At 34.3% G+C, this 6,768-nt stretch overlaps 1 long non-coding RNA gene across 1 annotated transcript; it reads left to right on the top strand.

Annotated features, from left to right (window-relative positions):
* Positions 1 to 1,486: 1,486 nt before the first annotated feature.
* LOC145034072 (uncharacterized) lies at positions 1,487 to 4,765 on the top strand. The gene is made up of 8 exons (XR_013677865.1): positions 1,487 to 1,986; positions 2,056 to 2,357; positions 2,444 to 2,515; positions 2,615 to 2,732; positions 3,168 to 3,295; positions 3,410 to 3,831; positions 4,305 to 4,365; positions 4,443 to 4,765. It is a non-coding gene; the product is annotated as an uncharacterized LOC145034072 (long non-coding RNA).
* Positions 4,766 to 6,768: the final 2,003 nt, after the last annotated feature.

Here is a 6,768-nt window from a genome sequence, read left to right as displayed (position 1 = left end):
TCAAGACTATTAAGACTCCCACTGACTCCTTGACATATACGATTCTCTTATCAAAACATTTCTTGACAAACAAATATTCAAGAGTTAGTGTAGCTTTTATCAAAACAAAACACTTCATAATTTTGGTCTTAGTTGGTCTTTGTCTTATCCAAGACATCACAACTTTCCACAATTGATGAATGTTATAAACCTTCTTAATACTATTCACTCAATGTCACAATCTTGACTTTAAGACTTGTTTTGGAATGAAGTATGATTGACTTCTTGATTTGACCATTTCTTCAATCTTTGATTCCTCTTCTTGGACATACAATTGTACCAAGACTCACTTAGAGGATCAATTGAGATATGGTTCTTAATCATTAAGATCTATCATAAAGCATAAAAGCTACTCTCCCTTCTTCTTAGAATGGAGAAACTCTTATCTTTCTGCCTACTTGATTCTTCTTATTCGTTTTGCTATTGATCTAAACCCTTTCATCAATTCAAAATTACACTTAATCCTGTAAGTATAATCATATTTACTAAGCCTTTAGTAAATCATGACGAATATCTTTGTTACTCTTATGGTGAACTTAATCAACACACAACTTTGTGTACTCGATCTCCCAGTCCTTCATTTGACACTTTGTCAATGAATTAGTCTAATTTCCAAAAATGAAATTTCTCATTCATCATGCAACCAAGTTGCGTGATTCCAAATTTCGGTCCAATTGAAACTTTAGGCGATGAGAAACTCTCCCTATTTGGTAAATTCTCGACATTTCCATAAATAACATAACTAAGAATCATATTCATTCGTTGTAGAAATATGTAAACATCAAGTTTTCATAATGATTTCATTGCAAGGAAGTAAACAAATAAATAAATAAGTCAAACAAAATTTATTTTATTTATAAAAGCAGCGGAAAAACATTTGTCCTTACAATGCAAAATCTGTTGAAAACTATGTAAAAACAAAATTTCTAACAACTCTATCATAACTATCTAAGCTCAAAATCCAATCTTCAAGTCCATGAGATCGAGATCCATCTCTTGTGATTAGATTCATCTTGCTCTCTTATCAAGCTTCCTTTCTTTTCACCGATCCTTCAAAACATTCAAATGCAATCTTATCACATCATGTATTAAGAATCAATGAATAGGAACTTAATGGAGTTGTCTTGTAACAAAATTTCTAACAACCCTTTTACGACGTGCAAAACACGGCGCTCTTTGATTTATGTGACGCATTAGAGAGCGACATTAAAAAAGTGTCATCTCTTCAATAATTTTAAGGATTTAGGTCGCGCATTACTGAGTGCCCTTAAATTAGTGTCTCATGTAAAAATATTAAAAACACGGAAGACGCTTGTGCGTCGTCTGTGAATGTTGCTTTATATTTTTTTTAAGAAACGCGCGTCTCGGAGGGAAAATGAAATCCCCAAATTTTTTAAACCCCCACCTTCTTCTCCCTCGTCTGCACCTCTCATTTCCTCTACTAGCCTCAAATTATGGATCAATTGCTTCACATCATGTTTAAGGTTAAGGGTTTGAGATTTCTTCCAAATTGACCCTCACACTAAAATTATGGATCAATTTTTTAAACCCCCACCTTCTTATCCCTTGTCTCCACAAACACACCGTCATCGGATCATCAGATCACCACTATTCTCGAACCACCACTATTCTCGCCTCCATCGTCACCAGTGAGAATGATCTACTTGGACCCTGAAAAAGAGAGCAACGAAGGGGAAGATGTGGTGGTGTTCTTGTGTCTGATTGATTTCAGCCCCTTCGCGACCACACATAGTTCCCATCAAAAATTATGTTGCCCTCACCGTCTCTTATATCAAATACCTATTACACCTCCTTCATCAATTCATTATTTTTCTTCCTCATCGGCTACGGTTCTACTCTATCGATGCTTTCTCAACGTTCCAGTTACAAACACTGGTGGTAGAAGAAGACGGTGGATCGGCGGTACCATACCAAGCGCCTATACAGGTAAACTCCAACTCTCTCGATTTCTGCCTTTTTTTTCCAGTAAAAACCGATTAATTTGAGGTTAGTTAGGGTTTTTCCCATAGTTTCAAATTCGCTCAGATGGCCACGAACTTCGTACCAAATCGATTCATACCCAATCGGGGTACGAAAGCGTTCCAAACGATTCCCGGATCGTAAATCGGCACGGAGTCAAGATAGTTCCAAATCGGTACCTGGAACGAGTTTAATTCTGCAATCCAGTAGTTTCAAAACGCGATTCTGGGTTCAATTTATGAAATTAGTATGCCGATTTCTGATTTTTAGTACTACATTCATCATAAAACTGTAGTTAGGGCAATGGCATTGAACATGAGCGAGCTATTCAACAGGAGGTAACTAATTGAATTGGTTTTCTTGCCACTAATGATTTTCTGTTTTTTATTCTTGGTTAATTATGTTTTTTATTTTAATATTTCAGAAATGGGAACCCGTTTTGATGCAGCAACGACATGGGAGTTCGATTGTTGAAGTCTATCGCATTATAGCAGAGGTTCTTATTTCTTTGCTCTTTATTATATCTACTCTTAAGCATCCATTTCCATTCACTATAATACATTAATAACATACCTTTGTTTTTATCTTCTTTCAGACTGTTGACCAATTTTTTGCTCTAAAGATTCCTATGAGATCTGGAGAAATGAACAGCCTGTTCTGAGGCATTGATAATGCACTTCAAGTATATTCAAAGCATGTTGTTGACAACTTGGGTATACATATTTAAAATATTCATTTTCAAATCTTGACGACAACTTTGTCATATGTTTGTTTTATCTCATTACTACCAAACCGTATACATATAATCTTGTACAACCTGATGCTTTTGGAAAGAATGGAATCAGTCAAAAGAATTCTAACAAAGAGGATGAAAAAAAATTATATTGGTAACAGATAAACAAAAAATATGACAGCTTGCAGGTATTGACAAGGGAACTCATGTCTACAACATAATAGATAATTAAGCATATTGTAAAAACACGTACTTTTTGTTGGGTCCTACACTTGAATTTTTCATTGGATTCCATGTGTTTCAACCATCATATCTAAGGTTGTATGTGTTCTTTATATGCTCTTTCCGGATTCTTTTAAACAGGATTTAGTAATCTTTTTTTTGTTAATATGTTGGTTGGTTGTTTGTAATGCAGCTTAGAGTTGAAACTGTCGCGGTCTTTGTAGGCCCAGTCAGCTACTTACTGCTGTCAAAACTTACAAAGGGTGTCGAGAAAACCTTTGATCTTCTGTCTCTTCTTGATAAAATCCTTCCAATCTACAAGTATGCTTTTTTTTCCTAATCATTTTCATGTTCTTTACAATAAAGTAGAATCCCAGTTTCATTACAACAAGAATTACCCCTGCATGGAAGTGATTGTTGAGTTAAAAGAAGCAGGTGCTACATAGATCCAAGTTGACGTGGCTACCCTTGTGAAGGATCTTGAGGGGTACCAATTGAAAGGTTTCACCAAGGCCTACTCTGAGCTAGAATCAGCCTTCTCTGGTCATAATGTTATTGTTGCCAACTACTTTGCTGATATTCCAGCTGAAGCTTTCAAAACCCTAACTTCATTACCTGGAGTTTCTGGTTTCACTTTTGATTTTATCCGTGGTGAAAAGGCTCTTGACTTGATCAAGAGCAGCTTCCCATCAGGGAAATACCTTTTTGCTGGAGTTGTTGATGGAAGGAACATCTGGGTTAATGATCTTGTTGGTTCTCTAGCTGGTCACAAAAACGAAGCATTCTTCTCAGCTAATGTTGCTGTCCAGGTTTCAAGGAAGTCCTCCCCAAGAGTCACAAACGAATCCTTGCAGAAGGTTGTAAGTGATTAAAACCGCTTCCTTTTAATATATATATATATATATATATATATATATATATATATATATATATATATATATATATATATATTGTTATGAATTTTACACCAACAAGGGTGTCTACTTTTATTTGTTTTTTTGCCTTTTAAGACTAGAAAATTTTAGGTACTATAGCAACTAAAATAAGATGTAACTTACATTAATGTGGTTTCCTTACCTTTTTGCTTCTATTTATGTATTCTTGCTAATTCCAAAAGTTACTGGTCATATACATAGATACATCTTAATCAGCTTATCAATAAAAGTGGATATGTGTTTTGAAAGGGTTTTACATGTATATGGCTACATACTTTCTGGAGTTTTATCATGTGAAAGAGTATTACTATGATTCTTTGCATGCTCAGTAAATCCATATGCTAATGCTAGTATTAACTTTAAGGGCCTCTTTTTGTGTTTGCCCCAAGCCTCAGATTTGCTTGGACCGGCCATAGTGTCAGGCTGGATGCCTAACAGAAATTACACGAAAATTAGGTGATGATGATGTATTTTTTTTTTCTTTTTTGGGATTTCGTTTCTTTCTTATGTATTTTTTTCTTCTAAATGTGTAGGTTTGGAATGTTGATGTCAGATTTTATCGTATCAAGGATTTATCAGGCAAACCCATTTCCTATTTTTACTTTGACCGATACTCTCGCCCAGCTGAGAAAAGAGGTGGTGCATGGATGGATGAAGTTGTTGCAAGAAGTCGTATACATCAGATGACAAAAACTCTATTTGGTTACCTTTTCTTTCTATATCATTTGTAGGTGTTTTTATGAAGTATAGAAATTCAAGATTCTCAAACACAAAAACTAGAAGAAAAGCTACTAAATAAAAAAATTCCGAAAATACCCTTGTATCATATTTTTTGATTTATCCTAACAGTTAATACAAACGCTCATTATCTGCAAGGCCGTCTATATCTATATCTATGCCTGAATATAATAATACAATGGACATGTTGATGAGGTTGCTTACTAGTACTAGAGAGGATTTTTCCTTGAAAGAGTTGATGGAATAATTTTTAAGAACATGTAATTAAATTAAGCAACATAAATATTGGTACTATATTAGTACTATATTGTAAGAACATGAAGGGCGACTCAGCTGATATGTCAACAGGTAATATTTTTTCATAATTTTGACTACATGTTGCCATTTTATGAAGATAATACTGACATAGCCCCTGTTAAACATAAGTCTAGACATAGAAACAATGACAGATTTCAATATGTGGAAGCCAAATAAAATAGACAGATGAATTGATGAAATGTTTTTACAACTGAATTACCTCCTTTAGGTGAGGAAAAATCTTCCACAGAAAAGGAATTGTTAGAATTTGGGAGGCAAAACTCCATTGAAGGTCAATATCTGGACAAACACAATACCCTTGACCAGTATGACTAACAACTAGGGCAAGAACATGCTCCATTAAAGTTCCATCCATTTGGCAACCAAACAAAGCTCAAATTCCAATTCCTTCAAAATCCACACCACACCCTAATAACTTTGTCTTTATACCCAACAACTTGACTTGTTTTGGTATGTGTATTGTATGACAGAGGGGAATATTCTTGTTGAAGACATAGTGAAATTGGGCAGTCGAGCAGAGGATGCTAACTGATTGATCTCAATTCTCTCAACAACCACAGATGAGATGAATAATGGTATTGTATTCTTTTGTTTGATTTTAGATGTAACTAACTAGTATATGTATAAGTTCCAAGACCCTTTTTTTTTTTTTACTTTTTGTAGCCAGATTGTGAGGCTAGCTTGCTAAGTGAGTGAAATGGTTTACTTTTTTAACCCTGATATGTTGTTGCTTAGGCCTTGTTTATTTTTTTCTTATTCTTGTGGAACCAATGAGAAAATAAAGTATGTTTTTTATCCAGCTGTTGTATCTATTCAGACCCGGCTTAGAGAAATGGTTGCAAGAGATAAGTTCAGAAGAAGAAGAAATAAGGCTGCAACTATAGTTCAGGTACTATGGATGAATTATGTTTGTAAAGTATTTAAGAAAATGATTAGAAATAAGGGTGAATTTGTACAGATTAGTTAGCTACTTGCAGGTTGATCTTGAAAAAGCAAAGGGGCAATGGATTGTATTTTTTGTATCTAATTTGTTTGTAAATTTTTGTTACAACTTCTATTGATTTGTTTCATCTTTCCATGGAACTGTGAGTTACATATAATAGCCTCATTTTTTATTATTTTGTCATTTTTGGCCCTCTTATGCAATTTTCTTAGTTTTAAGCAACTTTGAAGTGTTTAAAACCTTTTCTTTGCATAATAAGTTGCAATAAATGTTATATTCTACAAATATCGTCATATTTTAACATATCTTCAAGTTTATGAAGTTTCTAACACATAATCACACTTATATCATGAAAAACAAACAAAATCATGCATATACACATAGATCTATAGAAAAAACTTGTATTCTCCCCCAAAACATAGTAAAAACCGAAAATAGGGGGTATGAACTCACATCAATTTGAAGATTTCGGTTTTTGATGAAGAATGATGAGGATCTCGGTCCTAGAACCTTTCTTGGGTAGATGTCGAGCTTATTAGGTTTCTAAGGAACATAGATCAGGAAATGGAGTGTTAAGAGAGGTAAGTTCATCATGAACATGAAATTAAACACTTTGATGAGAATTAACTTACCAAGATGAAGGGATTTTCAATGGCAACCTCTTGAAACACACACCAATCTATAAATTTTTAGAAGGAGAAGTGGTAGAATTTTCCTTGGGTTCTTTGGAAGGTATGAGAGGAAATGAAGAATGTGATTTAAGTTTGAAGTGAAAAATGGTGTGGGGAAAGTCTTATGGTCGAGATTTAGAAGAAGAGGGGGAGGGAGTGACAAGAACTTGCCTAGAGGTATGGGTCTTC

Source organism: Lactuca saligna, chromosome 3 (assembly GCF_052625555.1).
Source record: "Lactuca saligna cultivar CGN05327 chromosome 3, ASM5262555v1, whole genome shotgun sequence".
In the NCBI taxonomy this organism is placed as follows: domain Eukaryota; kingdom Viridiplantae; phylum Streptophyta; class Magnoliopsida; order Asterales; family Asteraceae; genus Lactuca; species Lactuca saligna.
Note: the sequence above shows the minus strand (reverse complement) of the source record. Positions and strands in the feature narration are given on the sequence as shown.